Source organism: Symphalangus syndactylus, chromosome 8, assembly GCF_028878055.3.
Source record: "Symphalangus syndactylus isolate Jambi chromosome 8, NHGRI_mSymSyn1-v2.1_pri, whole genome shotgun sequence".
In the NCBI taxonomy this organism is placed as follows: Eukaryota; Metazoa; Chordata; class Mammalia; order Primates; family Hylobatidae; genus Symphalangus; species Symphalangus syndactylus.
Window position 1 is genome coordinate 63,802,846 of NC_072430.2, and position 22,801 is coordinate 63,825,646.

At 39.5% G+C, this 22,801-nt stretch overlaps 1 long non-coding RNA gene across 1 annotated transcript in view; it reads right to left on the bottom strand.

Annotated features, from left to right (window-relative positions):
* The window catches only part of LOC129487886 (uncharacterized), a 52,815-nt gene that overhangs the window by 29,787 nt on the left and 227 nt on the right, over positions 1-22,801 (bottom strand). The window contains exon 2 of the long non-coding RNA XR_008659507.2: positions 1,896-2,050. This is a non-coding gene — a long non-coding RNA (uncharacterized lncRNA). The remainder of the gene's footprint in view (positions 1-1,895; positions 2,051-22,801) is intronic.

A 22,801-nucleotide genomic window follows, 5' to 3' on the forward strand; every position in this document is an offset into this window, starting at 1 on the left:
CAATGTTTCCTGGCTCAGTAAATGCACTGTAATGACAGGGATATAGATGTCATTCTTGACCTTTCCCTTCCCTCATGTCCAATAATCAATCACAACCCTGTCAATACAGTCCCCACAATGTATACCAAACCAGCCACTTCCCTCCCTTTCCACTGCCACCTTTCTCACCTGAACCAATGTCATTGTCTCATCATCAGCCTTCCTACTTTCATTCTTGCCTGTGGCCAACCTGTTCTCCACAAAGCAGTCAGGGTAAACTTTTCAAAATAAAATGATCTCTTCCCTACTCAAAGCCTTTGCTGTGACTTCACATGGCACTTAGGATAAAATCGAGAATTTTCCTATGGCCTCTGCCCACATCTCCAACCCCACCTCTCACTGTCTACCTCTCCCTCACTCTATTTCAGCCACCATTACTCATTCCCCAAACACTCCAATGTGGTCCCCACCTCAGAGCTCCCCCACAAGCTTCTCTCTTTGCCTTCTTAATGTTGACTTCCTTCCCTAGACTATACCCTTTATGAGGGGAAGAACTGTGCCTACTAGCTCAGCACTCTATAGCAGAGCTTGCACAATGCCTGGACATATAGGCAGGTATTCAGCAAATATTTGCTTAATTAAAATATTCAAAAATATCTTTTGAAGGTCTATTATATGTCAGGTATGGTGATAGACATGTGGACTTCTCCAAGGCTAGCTCACAATGGGCACCTGACTTTCCCGAGAGCAAGCAAATGAGAAAGCAAAAGAGGACAAGCAAAACAGAAGCCATCTTTTTGTTGAGATAGATGACATCTCCAAAGTGTTGTTCTATTACTTTTGCCATATCTATTCATTAAAAGCAAGTCACTAGGTCTAGCCCACACACAAGCAGAGGGGATGCCGCTATGGCATGAATACTAGGAAGCAGGGATGACTGGCGACCATCTTAGAGGCTACCTACCTCTAATGTGGCTACCATGTCCATAATATACAGAAATCTAGCTCTTCATTACTATACACTCTCCAATACTATGTACTTCATATATAGTATTCTAAGGTAGAAATGAAATAATTTGTTATTTGCACAATTTCCAGTGGTTGATTATTTATGATATTTACAATTTCCCAGTAATTTTGCAATAAACATCCTTGAACACATACATTTTCACACTTACCCATTATTTCTAGAAGATCAATTTCTAGAAGTGAAATGGTTGGGCCAAAGAATCTGCACAATTTAATTATTCATTTATGTTGCTAAATCACCTTCTAAAAAGGTTGTACCAATTTGTCTCTTGAAAATGTCTGACAATATTTTAAATACCAAATATTAAAATGTTTTAATATTCCACTTCACCACAGAAGAAGTATAGGAACAGTGCCCACCCCCCACCCACCTTTTTTTTTTTGAGATGGAGTCTCACTCTGTCTCCAGTCTGAAGTGCAGTGGCACAGTCTCAGCTCATTGCAACCTCTGCCTCCCAGGTTCAAGTAATTCTCCTGCCTCAGCCTCCCGAGTAGCTGTGACTACAGGTGTGCGCCACCACACCCAACTAATTTTTGTATTTTTAGTAGAGGCGGGGTATCGCCATATTGGCCAGGATTGTCTCAATCTCCTGAGCTCGTGATCCATCCACCTCAGCCTCCCAAAGTGCTGGGATTACAGGCATGAGCCACCACACCCGGCCACCACTTTTCTTCTTCATGGCCTCTTCCTCAGTGTTGCCTTCACTAACTCCTCAGTCAGGTATTTGATGATCTGAATATGTGACCTCTATATCTGCATATTTTACTTAATTCCTCTTTCTTGCACAGCTTTTCTTCTTCATCTGAGAGATGTTGGTGCAGAAAGTATTAGGTAGGATAGACTAGCTAATGCTGCAGTAACAAAAAGCTAGAAATCAAAGGCTTACATTTGAAAATTGATTTCTTGCTTATGCAGAGTCCAATTTAGGTTTTGAAGGGCTCTCCAGAACAGCTATTCTTCCAGTGGTGATACAGGTGCTTCTATCAGGTGGTTCCACCATGTCAACATGTGGTCTCTTGAATTGGAGTATGGGAGGGAGAGCTGAAGGATTAGGTAACAGCTTTTAACTGTCTCAGCCAGGAAGTGACATACATCATTTCACTCAAAATGCATTGACCAGAACTATTCATGAAGCCCCACCCAGGGATTTTGGCGAACATTCAATTTCTGATTGCATTTTAACTTTACTAAATATTGAATAATATCATTAAAATTTAATATTAATACATTTTAATAACTGATATTATATAGACATATTATAATATGGACATATAATAGACATATTACAATATAGACATAAAATAGACATGTAATATAATATATAGATACAATATGGTGATAAATATTTTGATAAATAATTTAATATTTATTAAATTATATCTCTGTCACAAAACACAATAGGTAAAAAAATATACTTTTATGGCTAACAGGGGCTTCTGTCCATAAGCCCAGAGATTGTCAGCAAATCTGTAGCCATGCGTTGACTTTGGTCTTCTTGGTAAAGTCATACAAAAATACAAAAGTGAGATTGTACATCTCTGGCCTTGCCTTGCTTCGTACAGCCAGACATGTGCCACTTTGCTCCACATGTTGAAACAGCCATTGCCAGATGATGTATTTTTGCAGTGGACACGACTTGGCACAGGACTTTTCCACCTCTCCTGTTTCCAATCACGCATTGCCTGGGCATGTCAGGGTCAGGCTTAAAGACTTGCTAGAACTGGATTCAAGATTTATGAGAACGAGATGTAACCAGGCCTCTCCCAGAGGTTTGGGAAGAACAGCTGGAGTCAGGCCCTTTGCATCATGACAAGAACTATTAAAAACTAAAGCAGTGTGTGTGTGTTTTTTTAAAAGATGAGTGTAGAAAAGCAAAAAGTAATCCAAAGGAGTATCAAAGGCACCCTCACAAGGGATACCTTTAAAGCAAAAGATCCTAAGGGCTCTGACGCTCTACCTCACTCACATTTCAAACTTGTAAACAAGAAGCAAAAATCATTAGGTTTGAGCTGTGGATTTTCTCCCTTGACCCACTCCTGAATGGAGTTGAATCATCCCCACTCCAAGCAGTGAGGGGCTGCTGTGTTCTCCAGGCCCCACCCTGTGCTGATGTAATGCACCACGGCTGTGTTTTTCTGATGAGTGTGCTAGGGAGGGTCCTTGCCAGGAGGAGGGAAGCTGTTGCCTAGCACTTCTGGAATAGCAGGGAGAGAGGGGAGGCCTAAGAGCACAGATGGCTGTTGTGGAAGGGGCTGATGGCTCACGCTGAGTATTGGAAAGTCTACCTTGTCCCTCCTCCTCTTACGCTACCACAACCACCCCCCGGTCCCACCCACCTCCTTCAAGACCCTTCATTCCTGAGAGCTCATCACTCATCACCAGGGAGCTCCGGTTTCTTTAAAGTGGTTCCTGCAGCCACATCCCCCTTCCTATGCAGCATTAGACAATGATGCCTGCCAGCCTAAGTGTGCCTGCCAGCTCCGCGTGCCCAGGTTCACAGCCCAAGAAGAAGCACTCCCAGGCCCTGAAACACAGATGCCAGGATCTTCTTCCAACCTCTTCGAAGGGACAGGCTTTTTTAACTGTTTGATTTTATGTTAATGTTGAATTTGTGTTTGTGAACATGTCAGAAACACCAGGGCAGAGAGCATGTTTTAAACAAAATAAAAAACGTAAACATTCCATTTATTCAATCCACCCCTACCCCCCACCACAAACACACACACATGAATTCCCTTCGCTCCTGATTCACCTCTCGAATGCCTTTACTTCTCCTGTTGTTTGCTATCTGAGAATCATTTTAAAGAATTAACTCTACAGTTTCTTTTTAAAAAATATGAGAGTGGGCCAGGTGCAGTGGCTCACGCCTGTAATCTCAGCACTTTGGGAGGCCAAGGTGAATGAATCTGAGCCCATGAGTTCAAGACCAGCCTAAGTAACATGGCAAAACCCTGTCTCTGGAAAAAAAAAATGTTTTTAATTAGCCAGGTGTGGTGGTGTGGCACCTGCAGTCCTAGCCACATGGGAGATTAAAGTGGGAGAATCACCTGAGCCCTAGAAGTTGAGGCTGCAGTGAGCAGAGATAGTGCCACTGCACTCCAGCCTGGGTGACAGACAGCCTCTCTCAAAGAAATAAAAATAAATGAATAAAAAATAAAATAAAATAAAATAAAAATATGAGTTATATAGAAAACCTTTTTGCATGCAATTTCTTAAACTCTCCAGAGCACATCATATAAATTGTAACAAACTTATTATATTAAAGCAATTGTCTTTCATATGAAAGCAACTTTAGTGAAAAATCTTTACTAAAGATGATCTATTCCTAATGGATCAGTGGAAGCCACATACGATCCTTAAATTCAAGGAAAATTGTTAAGTAAATCTATATTGCTGCAAACTGTTTCTTTTTCCTACATGGAATTTAAATGTATCCTGATCTATTCAAAGATTTCAAATTGCTCTCTGTTTGGTAATTGATTTTTTTTCTATTCCCCTTGGAAAAGGGAACAAAAGATGGGAAAGCAGCTTTTTACTTTGGAGGAATATAGAAGCTGTGTGTATTTATTGTGCAAAACAGAAAAAACAATGGCCCTCTTTCATCATGAGTGGAGAAGATGTTAAGTATCAAGAAGAACACGCAATTAAAATTTTAAAAGAATACAGTTCATCTAAAGCCATCTTTTAAGCAGAAGAATTTGGTCCCAAAAATGTTAAATCTGACAAGTAACAGTTAACAAAATGCATCCTGAAAAATCCTCTATTATCATTAATCTTAGTTTTGAAAACATTCTAACCTTCCTGGCTCCTAAAATAAAAAATTTTCCTTATTACTAAACAGATGAAGGGAAAAAATAAACCTACTTGAATTTATTAGCCTGAGATCAAAGAAAATTTAGAAATTAATCCTAGTTTGCCTTTGGGGGCACCTGAATGTGTGTCCTCCAACCTGCAATGCTCTGCCTCTGGCTGCTCCCCCAGAATACAAGGTGCAGTGTGAGACTCTGGGGTCTGGTAAGCCTTAATGTTTGGATGTTGCCATATGGCCTAGCTTATGGCATTGGCAGAAATCTGGAAGGTGGAAAGTGAAGTTCTCCTAAAAGAGGACTGTGGAGAAGACAGCAGTGCCACTCAAGGTGAGATACTCCTGCTCTAGGATGAGCAACTGCTGAGCTGACAGCCAATAAAGGGGGCACTTGGCCACCCCAACTCTCTGCTTCCTATTCCGTTCCCTATCACTTCACCTCTCTGATTTTCTTCCTCTTGGACTTTACTCTCCTGTGCCATTTTTTCCCTTTTCTTATTTTCTCTTCCTCCTTTTGTTTCTTATGCCTGCAAGTGGAGGTCATTGACAAGACTTATCCCAGAGGTGACCCCCAAATACGGAAACGGTCATCCCTAAAGTAATGGAGTTTTTCATGGAGCTAAGTATCCTCACCAATCAAACATTTACTTTGGGTATACTATATACCATGCTAGGTATTTGGTATAGAAAGATGATCTGGGCTTTAAAGCACCTATGTTCAGATGGAGACACAGACATCCATGGTCACTGATGATTTCAGTTCTAATGAGTTAGGGATGATCTATCAGTCAGGGTTTGGTCAGGAACCAGTGCACTCTATGCACTTTGAATATCAAATAAATAGATTTTACATAAAGTTAGGGGACCACATGCCTGTTGGGAGAGCAGACATCAGGAAAGATGCTATGGAAGGTCAAGAGGTTGACCATGAAGATTTCACCCTGAGCACCATAGTGTGGGTGCTTTCGCTGGAACTTTCCAGGAAGGCTGCAAAGAGGGAGCCTGCAGAGAAGTTTGTGAAGCCCAGAAGCCATAAAGTGAGAGCTCACATCTAGAAGACTGCCATGTCTGACCCCACACCTCCCTGAGAACAGTGACCTCTACTTCACTTCTGCTCTCAAATGTCACATGGATTTCTCTCATTGGCAAAACTAAATCTAGAGCTATACAAGGGAACTGGTTCTAGGAAATATATTTCCCAGCCTTAGACAGGAGGACGGGAGGGAGAGGCACAATTGAGTACAGAAAACCCACCATAGAAAGGAAAATGGTGCTATGCAACATGGACAAAGGCCATCTAGCCCAGATAAGAGTCTAAGAAGGAGGAGGCTGAAAGCCTTCCTAGAGGAGATTATCTCTTAAAATCGCAAAGGATTAGTCAGAGTTAGCAAAGCTGAGAGAGGAAAAGAGGCCATACCAGGCAGAAGGCACAGGATGAGCAAAGCCTTGGAGGGGGGATATAGCAGGAATGTACCAGGAGTGCATGGATGCTAATGGTAATGATTTTCTCTTCTGACTTTGTTTTTGTTTTTAATCAAAGAATTTTATTAATTGTGCTCATCAAGAGCCTCCAAGTATATGTCAAGTGAACCTGCATAGGACTCAGCAGTGGCAATAAAGGACAATGGTTAAGAATGTGGGCTCTAGAATCCAACTGGAAGCACAGCTCCATCACTTTGTAGGTGTGTGACTTCAGGCAAGTTACCTGACTTCTCTGAGCCTCTTTCTTTTTGCAAAATGCCAATAATCATAGTACCTCCTTTCGCAATTATTGTGAGCAACAATTGAGCTATTCCGCAAAAGTGCTAAAAATATTAGCCTTTATTATCCCTCTCCTTTTGATACTATGAGAAGGTCTTTCTTATATATCAAATGCATAATAAAAATCATAAAAAATAAAACTCTAAAGAGGATAAAGAGATGATATGTAATTTTTGAAGGGGCAAATAAGTCAGAGAAGAAATGCTGCTACAGGCAATGCGGGCTTTTACACAAAGGAATAGAGGATGGATTTAAGACCAAGAAGACAGAGACAAACACTTAAGGGCCTGTTAGAAGAACCCACATGGAAGATGATGAAGGCTGACTTTAGACATGATGATAGGATGAGCCTGGAGAAGAGAGATTTTGGAACAATTTTAGGAGGTAAAATTGGCAGGATTTGTGATGAAGTGATGAAGATTTTCTTAGCAAGAGAAAGGGAGAGAGAAGTTGTGGATTGCTCCCAGTTACTCTGTGGCTGACAGAAGTGATGGTACCACCCACTTTTTTGTGCTGACAATGGAATCATTAGCAGAGAAGACAATGAGCTCCACTTTAGCCAATCAATGAAGCTACATTTTTTTTGTCTTCTTCATTGAGCATGTGTTCCCTTTCCTTCTCCCTTTTTCCTCTTTTCTGTTCCACTTAGCCTCTCTCTCCTTTTATTCCAATGTTAGTGACTTACAAAAACCCAGAATATACCTTGAAATGCTCTGGACTGTGGATAATGTTAAGGCATATTTTATAAAACTAATGGCTGTTCTCAACCTGTAAACTTGGCCTTAGCAGTGCTCAGTAGATCCAAGTTCCAGTCCTAATTCTTCCATGAACAAACTGTATAATCTTAAGCAAGTCACTTAAAACCTCTAGGTCTCCATTTTTTCTTCTGAAAAATGAGGGGTGTGAATTAGACATATTTAGGGCTTCTTCCAACACAGAGATACTGGTTCCACAAAATCAATGAGTTTTCTAAACCCACACCTTGACAGCCTTTAACTAATTCATGCAGCATTGTAATGGTTAATTTTTCATTGACTAAAATCAGTCCTCATTTAATGCTAACTAGCAGGCTGCATCATAATGCCTTGGAGTTTAAGATATATAGATAGTGTTACAGACTGAATTCAACTGTGCACCCCTAAAATTCGTATGTTGAAGCCCTAACCCTCAATGTGACTGTATTTGGAGACAGAGCCTTGAAAGAGGTAATTAAGTTTAAATGAGGTCATAAGAGTGTGGCCTTAATCCAATAGGATTGCTGTACCTATAAGAAGAGGAAGAGACACCAGGTGTGAGCATGCACAGAGGAAAAGTCACGTGAGGACACAGTGAGAAGGTGATCATCTGCAAACCAAGGAGAGAGGCCTCAGGAAAAACCAAACCTGGTGGCACCTTAACCTTGGACTTGCAGCCTCCAGAACTGTGAGTAAATAAATATTTGTTTACACCAGCTAGTCTGTGGTATTTTGTTATGGCAGCCCTAGCATACAGATGATAGACAGATAGATAGATAGATAGATAGATAGATAGATAGATAGATAGATAGATGATACATACATACATACATATATACATACATACATATATATATACATACCTAATGTTACTTCATAGGAGAGAAAAAGAATAAAATCAAGCTCTTCACATTCTATGCTCTGTTTTATTATGAGCAAGTCACTTTCTTTTCTGCCTCAATGTCCTCAATTTTAAAATAGAAAAAAAAATCCTCTACATTCCAAAAGTAGGGAGAGAAGATGAATAATAAAATTAAAGGTTGAGAGGATGAAGAAAAGCATTGTAAATGAGATCTGGTTTGTTCTTGGGTTAAAACACTCCAAAAAATATTTATAATTATCATATTTTCTATTGAAACTTCTAAGAACGCTTGGTTAATTCTATACCAACATTTTGCCTCAGCTTCCTTCTCCCAAATGATAGAATAATATGAAAGTGCTTTAAAAAATATAAGATTTTCCTCCATTAAAATGGAATTTAAAAAATATTTAGTCTTTCCTTAGGCAGGCTTGATGCAAAGTACTAAAATACATTCAAAATCCGCTAGATCTAGGTTCACACTCCAAATCTGACACTCGGCAGATGAGAGATGAAAACATGTGACACAAACCTCTGAACCTCAGTTTCCTCATGCATCATACAGAAATCATAATATCCACTTCATAGAGTTGCTAGGACAATTAACTGCAATCTGTATATTGAAGTCCTTAGCAGTGGTAGCAGTGGACCTGACATATAACACGTATTCAACAAATATTTGTTCTCCTGCCCCTTCTCCTCTCCATTTGTCCACCACACAGCATGATTTTATCACTCCCCTCCTTAAAATTCAGCAGTGGCTTTCCATTACCTTAGAGGTGAAGTTTGAATTTTCTAGCATGGTATTCCTTGCCCAACTCCTATCACACTCGACAAAGCAACCTGTTCTCCTGGCTCATGCAACTACTGGTGGTTTCCGGAGGAAACAGCAGACTTTGGAAGGAGCTATGCTTTTTGTCAAGAACTTTCTTCCCTTGTCTACCTGGTCTACCTGGTCAACTACTATTGCTCCTAAAAGTCTCACTTCAAATGTACCATCTGACCTTCTTAGTTAAATTAGGTGTCCCTCCCATCTGTCTTGTGGATGCACGTATGCTGTTTTAATCACTGATATTCTTGAATGTCTAACACATCAGACTGGGAATTTATCAACTGTAGCTTTGGTTGGCTTCTCTCTGAATTCCTAGTACCTAGCACATGGTAGGGACCTAATATGTATAAAAAGGGAAGAAATGTAAGAATGGTAGGAAAAGGTGAAAAGAAGGGAAATAAAAGAAGGATGAAGGAAAGGTAACAAGAGGAAGAAAAGAGAGGGATGAGAGGAAAATGAAAATATTTTGACACTCTAAAAATCCGTCACTTCAAAGACTATTTCAAGGAAACATTTTCCTTTACCCAAATGAGGCTGATCTGCCTAAATCTCTTCTATGTCAGAAACGCTGTGAAGTTAAGCACTGATGACCTACTAAAACTACAATTTGATGAAAAAGAAAGATTTGAACCAATTTAAGTTAAGTAACTTTAAAAAATAATTTTGCATTGACAATAAAAAAGTAAGAGTATAGGCCAAAAATGCAGTCATAGGTATTAGATTACATGTTAGGGAAAATGCCCTGAAGATGGAAATTCTAAAGGTTGAGAAAAGCATCACTATGGGAACTGTTCAAGTCTCTTTATATAGAGAATGTATAGAAAAGCAAAAGATGGAAGGAAGGGAGGAAAGAAAGAAGGGAGGGAAGGAAGGACGGAAGGAAGGAAGGACGGAAGGAAGGAAGGAAGGAAGGAAGGAAGGAAGGAAGGAAGGAAGGAAGGAAGGCAGGCAGGCAGGCAGGCAGGCAGGCAGGCACAGATGCATAAAATATATAGAAATAAGATAATTCTGGAGATTATTGGAACGAAGACCCGCCCCTGTGTTTTGTTTTTCAGGCAAAATTATTTCTTTGATGATCTTTTTCCCTATGATCAAATAATTATGAATTATATCGTGAACTATGATGATGATTATTAATTAATCCTTTCAAACAAATTTCAAAAATAGAAAACCTTTATACCTCATTCACTGAATGCCCTAGTTTTTTTCAACTCAATACCTAATGAAGTTTGAAGTCATGATACTTCACATTCAGCAACTGTAGAGCATTTCAAAGAATAAGTTCTTCAAAATAAAAGCTGGGACATTAGCGAATCACAACACAAACAATCCTGTTGCAATTTTAGGTTTTCTCTGTGCCTCCATCTCTGGCCATGTCTTTTGAGTAAACCAAATGAAGTGCTTCAGTTACAGGGGGTAAGAGCTGCAAGTTCTTAATAAAACATTACTCAAAGAGAAACAATAAGAAGAATAAAAGGATAAACTAAGCAGGACTTCCTTATGCCAGGGACTCATAATATCTTTTATGGTGAAAATCTTCCAATGTTCTTGGAAAGGATACTCCCCTCTGATGTTCCAGTCAGCCAATCTCTCAGTGCTTTCTAGCATCTGACCTTGCCTCAGGCAAAAGTTTCCTGATACAATTCTCTTGCCCAGCCTTAGAGAGCTCTGCAGAGCCTGGCATTCAGAAATGCCAGAAGCAAGCCTAAGCTTTCTAGTCATCACATCTTTAACTTTAAAGGACATGGAATTACTGCAAAGTTACCAAGAAGCATAATTTCTAAGCAAACTGCTTATAGTGGGGGAGGAAAATCTCAATACACCCTTTTGAAACAATTATTTGCAGCATATTCAGAATTTCTGCTGGTTCTCTCATTATGAAGGTTTTGCCCATTTACATGTGAACTATAAACAGACTGACAGATGGAATTCTTTTGTATAAACAATTTCAGATACACTACTCCTCCATGGCTGTGTCAGTTGTTTACAGTATCAAAAAGCCACAGATATGCCTAACGGTAAAGAAAGCCTGTATTTCTGCCAAACGTTTGCACAACATTCATTTACAGTTTGTACCCGGTGCTCAAAGTGTTACTGATGAAACACAGTTTCTCAAGTGCATTTGTGAGCATTGTGTCAACGAGACTCCCCCAGGAATTTTCTCAGAGCACCCCACTTTCAAAGTAGTTCATATATTTGTGAAGAGGTCACAGAGATAGCAACATCAATGTAGAAGCAAGTGGGGGAATGAGTGGACCTAGGAGAAATCCAATAGTGTAAAAGCAGTGAGTGTTCCATTACACCTTCTCACAGGTTCATTCCCTCGGGCTTAGTACACTTTCTCCAAGGCAAAGGATTCATTTCTCTTCTTTCCTGTGACCCAAACTCAGGAGTCTTGAGAAGCTTATTGCAGACATTTCCATCCATTTTAGAGTTCTCTCCCTCATTCTTTTCAGCCATGTAAGTACTTAATTCATAATTCCTCATAAAAGTGATCCTCTTTCTTGGCTATTTGAGTTTTGGGAATCTTCTTTTCATTCTTCTTTTTGTAATGTCCTACCCTCCCACCCTAAAGTTTAGCTTTTCTGCAGAAATGTTTGGTTTTATAAGCTATGCCTATTGCTCTCTGAATCAGTATAACTGAGACAGTCTACCTTGATATATCCATGTTAGGTATAAAATCTGTTTGTTACAGCTTTATTGAATTACAATTCACATGCAATACAATTCATATATTTAAATGTACAATTCAATGTTTTTAGTAGATATATTCACCACAATCAATTTTATTTATTTATTTATTTATTTGAGACAGGGTATTGCTCTGTCACCAGGCTGGGGTGCAGTGGCATGATCATGACTGACTGCAGCCTCTACCTTCTGGGGTCAAAAGATCCTCCACCTCAGCCTCCTGAGTAGCTGAGACCACACTTATGTGCCAACATGCCTAGCTCATTTTTTAATTTTTTGCAGAGATAGGATCTCACTGTGTTGTCCAAGATGGTCTCAAACTCCTGGCCTCAAGCAATCCTCTTGCCTCTGCCTCCCAAAATACTGGAATTAACAGGCGTGAGCCACCATGCTGAGCCCATAATCAATTTTAGAACATTTTCATTATCCCTTAATGAGACCTTGCCTCCATTAGCAGTCACTTCTTCTTCTGCCCTCTCCCACCCCCAACCAGCCCAGCCCCAGGCAACCACCATTCATCTACTTTCTGTCACTGTAGATTTCCCTGCCCTGGACATTCATATAAATGGAATCATATAGTATGTGGTCTTTTCTGAGTTGCCTCTTTCACTTAACATATTTCCAAGGTTCACCCATGTTATGACACGTGTCATAATTTCCTTTCTGTTTATTGACAAATAATATGTCATTGTATATATATGACATCGTGTTTATCCATTCATCAGTTGATAGACATTTGGGTTGTTCAGACTTTTGGCTATTATAAATAACACTGCTATGAACACATGTGTGCCAGCTTTTGTGTGGATATATGTTTTCATTTATCTTGGGTGCATTGATAAGAGTGTAATTGCTGGATCCTATAGTAGCTCCATGATTACTCTTTTGAAGTACTGCCAAACTGGTTCCCAAAGTGGCTGCACCAATACATATTCCCACTCGCAATACATGAGGGGTTCCAATGTCTCTACATTCTTACCAACACATGGTATTATCTGTGTTTTTTGTACAACCATCCTAGTAAGTGTAAAATGATATCTCATTGTGGTTTTGGTTTGCGTTTTCCTAATGGCTAATGATTTTGAGCATCTTTTTATATATTTATTGGCCATTCATATATCATTCTTGGAGAAATAGCTGTCATATTTTTGCCCATTTTTAAATTGATTTATCTTTTCATCAATATGTTCTTTCACTTAATATAATGTTTTCAAGGTTCACCTATATTATACATCTGTCAGAATTTCCTTCCCTTTATAATGTAAGTTTTCACATTATGAAGTCTTGTATTAGTTCTTATATTAGAACTGAGTTGTATTCTAATTGAGTTCTTATATTAAAAAGAATCGAGTTGTAAGAGTTGTCTTTTCACTTTCTTGATAGTGTCATTTATAGCACAAAAGTTTTAATTTTGATGACGTCAAAGACTGTATCTACTTAATCCAACCAAGATCATGAAAATTTACTCCAATATTTTTATCTAAGAGTTTTATAGGTTTTTTTGTTTTTTTTTTAATTTTTTATTTTTTTTTTTATTATACTTTAGGGTTTTAGGGTACATGTGCACAATGTGCAGGTTTGTTACATATGTATCCATGTGCCATGTTGATTTCCTGCACCCATTAACTCGTCATTTAGCATTAGGTGTATCTCCTAATGCTGTCCCTCCCCCCTCCCCCCACCCCACAACAGTCCCCGGAGTGTGATGTTCCCCTTCCTGTGTCCATGCGTTCTCATTGTTCAATTCCCACCTATGAGTGAGAACATGTGGTGTTTGGTTTTTTGTCCTTGCGATAGTTTACTGAGAATGATGTTTTCCAGTTTCATCCATGTCCCTACAAAGGACACGAACTCATCATTTTTTATGGCTGCATAGTATTCCATGGTGTATATGTGCCACATTTTCTTAATCCAGTCTATCGTTGTTGGACATTTGGGTTGGTTCCAACTCTTTGCTATTGTGAATAGTGCCGCAATAAACATACGTGTGCATGTGTCTTTATAGCAGCATGATTTATAGTCCTTTGGGTATATACCCAGTAATGGGATGGCTGGGTCAAATGGTATTTCTAGTTCGAGATCCCTGAGGAATCGCCACACTGACTTCCACAATGGTTGAACTAGTTTACAGTCCCACCAACAGTGTAAAAGTGTTCCTATTTCTCCACATCCTCTCCAGCACCTGTTGTTTCCTGATTTTTTAATGATGGCCATTCTAACTGGTGTGAGATGGTATCTCACTGTGGTTTTGATTTGCATTTCTCTGATGGCCAGTGATGAGGAGCATTTCTTCATGTGTTTTTTGGCTGCATAAATGTCTTCTTTTGAGAAGTGTCTGTTCATGTCCTCTGCCCACTTTTTGATGGGGTTGTTTGTTTTTTTCTTGTAAATTTGTTTGGGTTCATTGTAGATTCTGGATATTAGCCCTTTGTCAGATGAGTAGGTTGCAAAAATTTTCTCCCATTGTGTAGGTTGCCTGTTCACTCTGATGATAGTTTCTTTTGCTGTGCAGAAGCTCTTTAGTTTAATGAGATCCCATTTGTCGATTTTGGCTTTTGTTGCCATTGCTTTTGGTGTTTTAGACATGAAGTCCTTGCCCACGCCTATGTCCTGAATGGTATTGCCTAGGTTTTCTTGTAGGATTTTAATGGTTTTAGGTCCTACATGTAAGTCTTTAATCCATCTTGAATTAATTTTTGTATAAGGTGTAAGGAAGGGATCCAGTTGCAGCTTTCTACATATGGCTAGCCAGTTTTCCCAGCACCATTTATTAAATAGGGAATCCTTTCCCCATTTCTTGTTTTTGTCAGGTTTGTCAAAGATCAGATAGTTGTAGCTATGCGGCATCATTTCTGAGGGCTCTGTTCTGTTCCATTGATCTATGTCTCTGTTGTGGTACCAGTACCATGCTGTTTTGGTTACTGTAGCCTTGTAGTATAGTTTAAAGTCAGGTAGCGTGATGCCTCCAGCTTTGTTCTTTTGGCTTAGGATTGACTTGGCGATGCGGGCTCTTTTTTGATTCCATATGAACTTGAAAGTAGTTTTTTCCAATTCTGTGAAGAAAGTCATTGGTAGCTTGATGGGGATGGCATTGAATCTATAAATTACCTTGGGCAGTGTGGCCATTTTCACGATATTGATTCTTCCAACCCATGAGCATGGAATGTTCTTCCATTTGTTTGTATCCTCTTTTATTTCATTGAGCAGTGGTTTGTAGTTCTCCTTGAAGAGGTCCTTCACATCCCTTGTAAGTTGGATTCCTAGGTATTTTATTCTCTTTGAAGCAATTGTGAATGGGAGTTCACTCATGATTTGGCTCTCTGTTTGTCTGTGATTGGTGTACAAGAATGCTTGTGATTTTTGTACATTAATTTTGTATCCTGAGACTTTGCTGAAGTTGCTAATCAGCTTAAGGAGATTTTGGGCTGAGACAATGGGGTTTTCTAGATATACAATCATGTCATCTGCAAACAGGGACAATTTGACTTCCTCTTTTCCTAATTGAATACCCTTTATTTCCTTCTCCTGCCTGATTGCTCTGGCCAGAACTTCCAGCACTATGTTGAATAGGAGCGGTGAGAGAGGGCATCCCTGTCTTGTGCCAGTTTTCAGAGGGAATGCTTCCAGTTTTTGCCCATTCAGTGTGATATTGGCTGTGGGTTTGTTGTAGATAGCTCTTATTATTTTGAGATACGTCCCATCAATACCTAATTTATTGAGAGTTTTTAGCATGAAGGGTTGTTGAATTTTGTCAAAGGCCTTTTCTGCATCTATTGAGATAATCATGTGGTTTTTGTCTTTGGTTCTGTTTATATGCTGGATTACATTTATTGATTTGCGTATGTTGAACCAGCCTTGCATCCCAGGGATGAAGCCCACTTGATCATGGTGGATAAGCTTTTTGATGTGCTGCTGGATTCGGTTTGCCAGTATTTTATTGAGGATTTTTGCATCAATGTTCATCAAGGATATTGGTCTGAAATTCTCTTTTTTGGTTATGTCTCTGCCAGGTTTTGGTATCAGGACGATGCTGGCTTCGTAAAATGTGTTAGGGAGGATTCCCTCTTTTTCTATCGATTGGAATAGTTTCACAAGGAATGGTACCAGTTCCTCCTTGTACCTCTGGTAGAATTCAGCTGTGAATCCATCAGGTCCTGGACTCTTTTTGGTTGGTAAGCTATTGATTATTGCCACAATTTCAGAACCTGTTATTGGTCTATTCAGAGATTCAACTTCTTCCTGGTTTAGTCTTGGGAGGGTGTATTTGTCGAGGAATTTATCCATTTCTTCTAGATTTTCTAGTTTATTTGCATAGAGGTGTTTGTAGTATTCTCTGATGGTAGATTGTATTTCTGTGGGATCGGTGGTGATATCCCCTTTTTCGTTCTTTATTGCATCTATTTGATTCTTCTCTCTTTTCTTCTTTATTAGTCTTGCTAGCGGTCCATCAATTTTGTTGATCTTTTCAAAAAACCAGCTCCTGGATTCATTAATTTTTTGAAGGGTTTTTTGTGTCTCTATTTCCTTCAGTTCTGCTCTGATTTTAGTTATTTCTAGCCTTCTGCTAGCTTTTGAATGTGTTTGCTCTTGCTTTTCTAGTTCTTTTAATTGTGATGTTAGGGTGTCAATTTTGGATCTTTCCTGCTTTCTCTTGTGGGCATTTAGTGCTATAAATTTCCCTCTACACACTGCTTTGAACGTGTCCCAGAGATTCTGGTATGTTGTGTCTTTGTTCTCGTTGGTTTCAAAGAACATCTTTATTTCTGCCTTCATTTCATTATGTACCCAATAGTCATTCAGGAGCAGGTTGTTCAGTTTCCATGTACTTGAGCGGTTTTGACTGAGTTTCTTAATCCTGAGTTCTAGTTTGATTGCATTGTGGTCTGAGAGACAGTTTGTTATAATCTCTGTTCTTTTACATTTGCTGAGAAGAGCTTTACTTCCAACTATGTGGTCAATTTTGGAATAGGTGTGGTGTGGTGCTGAAAAAAATGTATATTCTGTTGATTTGGGGTGGAGAGTTCTGTAGATGTCTATTAGGTCCACTTTATGTAGAGCTGAGTTCAATTCCTGGATATCCTTGTTAACTTTCTGTCTCGTTGATCTGTCTAATGCTGACAGTGGGGTGTTAAAATCTCCCATTATTATTGTGTGGGAGTTTAAGTCCCTTTGTAGGTCACTGAGGACTTGCTTTATGAATCTGGGTGCTCCTGTGTTGGGTGCATATATATTTAGGATAGTTAGCTCTTCTTGTTGAATTGATCCCTTTACCATTATGTAATGGCCTTCTTTGTCTCTTTTGATCTTTGTTGGTTTAAAGTCTATTTTATCAGAGACTAGGATTGCAACCCCTGCCTTTTTTTGTTTTCCAGTTGCTTGATAGATCTTCCTCCATCCCTTTATTTTGAGTCTATGTGTATCTCTGCACGTGAGATGGGTTTCCTGAATACAGCACACTGATGGATCCTGACTCCTTATCCAGTTTGCCAGTCTGTGTCTTTTGGTTGGAGCATTTAGCCCATTTACATTTAACGTTAATATTGTTATGTGTGAATCTGATCCTGTCATTATGATGTTAGTTGGTTATTTTGCTCGTTAGTTGCTATAGTTTCTTCCTAGCCTTGACGGTCTTTACAATTTGGCATGTTTTTGCAGTGGCTGGTACCGGTTGTTCCTTTCCATGTTTAGTGCTTCCTTCAGGAGCGCTTTTAGGGCAGGCCTGGCGGTGACAAAATCACTCAGCGTTTGCTTGTCTGTAAAGTATTTTATTTCTCCTTGACTTATGAAGCTTAGTTTGGCGGGATAGGAAATTCTGGGTTGAAAATTCTTTTCTTTAAGAATGGTGAATATCGGCCCCCACTCTCTTCTGGCTTGTAGAGTTTCTGCTGAGAGATCAGCTGTTAGTCTGATGGGCTTCCCTTTGTGGGTAACCCGACCTTTCTCTCTGGCTGCCCTTAACATTTTTTCCTTCATTTCAACTTTGGTGAATCTGACAATTATGTGCCTTGGAGTTGCCCTTCTCGAGGAGTATCTTTGTGGCGTTCTCTGTATTTCCTGAATCTGAATGCTGGCCTGCCTTGCTAGATTGGGGAAGTTCTCCTGGATAATATCTTGCAGAGTGTTTTCCAACTTGGTTCCATTCTCCCCATCATTTTCAGGTACACCAATCAGACGTAGGTTTGGTCTTTTCACATAGTCCCAAATTTCTTGGAGGCTTTGTTCATTTCTTTTTATTCTTTTTTCTCTAAACTTCCCTTCTCTCTTCATTTCATTCATTTCATCTTCTATCAGCGATACCCTTTCTTCCAGTTGATCGCATCTGCTACTGAGGCTTCTGCATTCTTCGCGTAGTTCTCGAAACTTGGCTTTCAGCTCCATCATCTCCTTTAAGCCCTTCTCTCCATTGGTTATTCTAGTTATCCGTCCTTCTAATTTTTTTTCAAAGTTTTTAACTTCTTTGCTATTGTTTTGAATTTCCTCTCGTAGCTCTGAGTAGTTTGATCGTCTGAAGCCTTCTTCTCTCAACTCATCAAAGTCATCCTGAATCCAGCTTTGTTCCGTTGCTGGTGAGGAACTGCGTTCCTTTGGAGGAGGAGAGGTGCTCTGTTTTTTAGAGTTTCCAGTTTTTTTGGTCTGTTTTTTCCCCATCTTTGTGGTTTTGTCTACTTTTTGTCTTCAATGATGGTGATGTACAGATGGGTTTTTGGTGTGGATGTCCTTTCTGTTTGTTAATTTTCCTTCTACCAGACAAGACCCTCAGCTGCAGGTCTGTTGGAGTTTACTAGAGGTCCACTCCAGACCCTGTTTGGCTGGGTGTCAGCACCGGTGGCTGCAGAACAGCGGATTTTCGTGAGACCACAAATTCACCTGTCTGATAGTTCCTCTGAAAGTTTTGTCTCAGAGGAGTACCCGGTTGAATGAGGTGTCAGTCTGTCCCTACTGGGGGGGTGCCTCCCAGTTAGGCTGCTCAGGGGTGAGGGACCCACCTTAGGAGGCAGTCTGTCCGTTCTCAGATCTCCAGCTGCGTGCTGGGAGAACCACTACTCTCTTCAAAGCTGTCAGTCAGACAGGGACATTTAAGGCTGTGGAGGTTCTTGCTGAGTTTTTGGTTGTCTGTGCCCTGCCCCCAGAGGTGGAGCCTACAGAGGCAGGCAGGCCTCCTTGAGCTGTGGTGGGCTCCACCCAGTTCGAGCTTCCTGGCTGCTTTGTTTACCTAAGCAAGTCTGGGCAATGGCGGGCGCCCCTCCCCTAGCCTCGTTGCCGCCTTGCAGCTTGATCTCAGACTGCTGTGCTAGCAATCAGCAAGACTCTGTGGGCATAGGACCCTCCGAGCCAGGTGCGGGACACAATCTCCCAGTGTGCCGTTTTCCAGGCCCGTTGGAAAAGCGCAGTATTAGGACGGGACTGACCCGATATTCCAGGTGCCGTCTGTTTCCCCTTTGACTAGGAAAGGGAACTCCCTGACCCCTTGCGCTTCCTGAGTGAGGCAATGCCTCGCCCTGCTTCGGCTCGCGCACAGTGCGCTTCACCGACTGTCCTGAACCCACTGTTAGGCACTCCCTAGTGAGATGAAACCGGTACCTCAAGCAGAAATGCAGAAATCACCTGTCTTCTGTGTCGCTGGGGCTGGGAGCTGGAGACGGGAGCTGTTCCTATTCGGCCATCTTGGCTCCACCCCCCCAGAGTTTTATAGGTTTAGTGCTTACATCTAAATTTATGATTCACTTTAGTTAATTTTTGTATATGATGGGATCCAACTTCATTCTTTTGCATGTGGATATCAAGTTGCCCCAACACTATTTGTTGAAAAGATGATTCTTTATCCTGTTGAATAGTTTTGGCACCCTAGTCAAAAATCATAAATGTAAGGGTTTAGTTCTAGATTCTCAATTCTATTCCATTGATCTGGATGTCTATTTTTATGTCAATACCACACTGCCTTGATTACTGTAGCTTTCTAGGAGGTAAAGCAATAAGAATGGGTTCTCTAACTTTGTTTTAGCTATCCTAGGTCTCTTGCATTTCTATATAAATTTTAGGATCAGCTTGTCAATTTCTGAAAAAAAAAAAAAAAAGCTAGCCAGAATTTTAATAGGCATTAATTTCATCTGTACTTCAATATGGGGAATATTGCTATTGTCAGGGCTCAGAACATGATACTCCAAAGTATGTGCCTTGGTATGCCAAGTGCTTTGAACTGAAAAATATTGGAAGAGCCTCAGAAGTAAAACGTCTGTGACCTTCTCCCATCCTTCTGTCTCTTGCCCCTCTTTCTTCCCTGAAGCCACTCACAGAAACCAGAATTTCTCTTCCCCAAGGCAAGTCACAGAAAATAGAACTCTCCTCCAAAGCAAGCCATAAAACCTAGAAAGGTCATTCTTTCCCTTCTCCCTTGAAAACCCTCATTTCACAGGAGTCCTGTCCCATACCCAGGAGTAAGGAATACTACACAGAGCAAACATGAGGGATTTGAACAGACAGTTCTTGCTGAGTTTCCCCTCAGTCTATTGCCATTAGATATGCTCTTCTGTCCAATCACATTTCTACATTGCTGTCCATTCATTCATTATCAAACCTAAGCATAAAAGTAGTTTTCCCTGTGTCTTTGACTCTTCATATCTGAAGCCTCCTGTGTCATGTAAAATTTTTAGTAAGTAAATTAGTTATGCTTTTCTCTTTTTAATCCATCTTTTGTTATATAAATGTTGGCTGTGACCCTTCTGAACTGTCCTTACACAATATTAAATATTTCAATCCATAAACATAAGATGTCTTTCCATTTATTTAGACATTTGATTTCTTTCAACAATGTTTTGTAGTTACTAGAATACAAGTTTTGCACTTCTTTTATTAAATTTCTACCTAAGTATTTTATTCTTTTTGCTGATATTATAAATGAAATTTTTTTCTAATATCATTTTCAGAATGTTTATTGCTAGTATACTGAAATATAATTGATTTTTAAATAGTAATCTTGTACCTTGCAGCCTTGTTGATTTTTTTTATTAGTTTCATTAGATTGTTCTTTTTAATTCCTTAGGATGCTCTTTACATAAGAACATGTTCTCTGCAAATAAAGATCATCTTACTTCTCCCTTTTCAATTTAAATGCCTTTTATGTATTTTCTTTTTAAATCATCTTTGCTAGATCTTCCAGTACTATTGAATAGAAATGACAAGAGCAGATATCCTTGTCACATTCCTGATATTAGGGGTGAAAGCATGCAACCTTTCACCATTAAGTATGATGTTAACTGTGGGCTTTTTGTAGATGCCCTTTACCAGGTTTAGGAATTTCCCTTCAATTCCTAGTTCGCTAAGTGTTTTATCATGAATAGGTGTTGGGTATATACTTATTCTTTAAGCTTCATTGGCGTTTCTATGAAAAAGTTAAAAAAGAACATTTATATTTCAGTATAAAGCCATGACATAGCAACTATTTTCAAGCCTACACATCTTATAGGTCTTTTTTTTTCTGATTTCCAAGATTTTTTTCATGATAATGTATGAATTTTCATGATGATGTATGTATGGTAAAAACCATACCACTGTAGCATCTTAACATCTAAGAACTTACATTACAAAACCTTCAACAAAGTGGATGCCTCATCAAAATTCAAAGGGGAAAATAAAAATAATGAACCCCCTACACACACAAGAAAAGTTTATATGATCAAGAATCCAAAAGGTAAGATTCATTTGGGGGAAATAGAAGCTAAATTATATGTGAGATGGAAGCACTTAGAATTATTATAGATTTAGAGTTGCACTGTACAAAATGGTAGCCACTAGCCACATTTGAACCCTTAAAATGTGGCTAGTGCAACTCAGGAACTAAATTTTAACTTAATTTCACTTCAGTTAGTTAAAATTTAAATTTAAAAACAAACATTCCAATTTACTGGAGAGCTTTTAAATATGTTCTGAACAACTTGGCATGTAAATCTACTTCAGCATTAAAGTTTACAAAATCCAAATACAGATCAAGTACTATATTTCTGATTAATATACAGTGTCTGAACTGAGATGTACTGTAAGTATAAAACACACCAGATTTTCAAGGTTTCATAGAAAAAAAGAATTTAACTACACCATTAATAATGTTTAATATTGATTACATGTTGAACTGAAAATTTGGATATATTAAATATTATTAACATTACGTGTGTCTTTTTACTTTTTTAATGTGGCTACTAGAAAACTTGAAAGAACATGTGTCACTCACATTTAATTTCTATTGAACAGTGCTAATTTAGAGGGTAGTACGTTCCCAGGCACAGGTGAAAGTTTATAAATAATTAAATAAGAATTCTCTCCATGGCAATCTCATAGCCAACGTAAACTTACATAGTGCTTTTGAAACGCTCTGGCAAAAGTAGCCCATATTAAGAAAGAGAGGTAATACTGGCTTCCTTATCCAGTCTAGGGTGAAACCACTCTCAGTAGAGTCCATTCAGGCTTTGAGGACCTCACAGTGAGAGAGATGCACTGTGTGTAGAGTTCAGAGCAAGTCAAAAGGAATTACTGAATGGCCAGAAGGTTGACTTATGAGGAGAGGAAAAATAAAAGAGTGAAATTCAAGGAAAGACTAAAGACGGTATAATTGTCTACAAAAGGCAGAGGGGAATTAGTTGGCATAATAAAAGGGGTTGTAACTAGAAGTAATGGGATAAAGGTAAGAAAGGAAAATTTACGCTTGAGACACTTCAAGTTGAGCAACAACTAGAAAGGGCACAGAGTGTGGGGAGGCTGATCCAGGTTTGACCCAGGAATGGAAGACTTGACCTAGGGGGCGGTCTTTCCAGCTCTGGTTTCTAAAATCCTTTCCCCGTGGTGTATTAACCTGATGGGGATGGGTGTGGCAGGCAATGGAGGGGTGGGGAGAACAAATTGGAGGGCAATTTCAGTCCCCATCTTACTGACATAGTGATTGACTCCCGGCTCCACTGTCTTCCTTGAGCATTATTTTGGTTCTTTTTTATTCTGAGTTGGTGTGTGCCCCACCTTGGGAACCTCTATGGCAGCCATTTGATACTCATGTATTTCTATACAAAAACTTCACCATGAACAGTGTGTCACAAGGCACATCTGCTAAATGACTGGGAGGGCT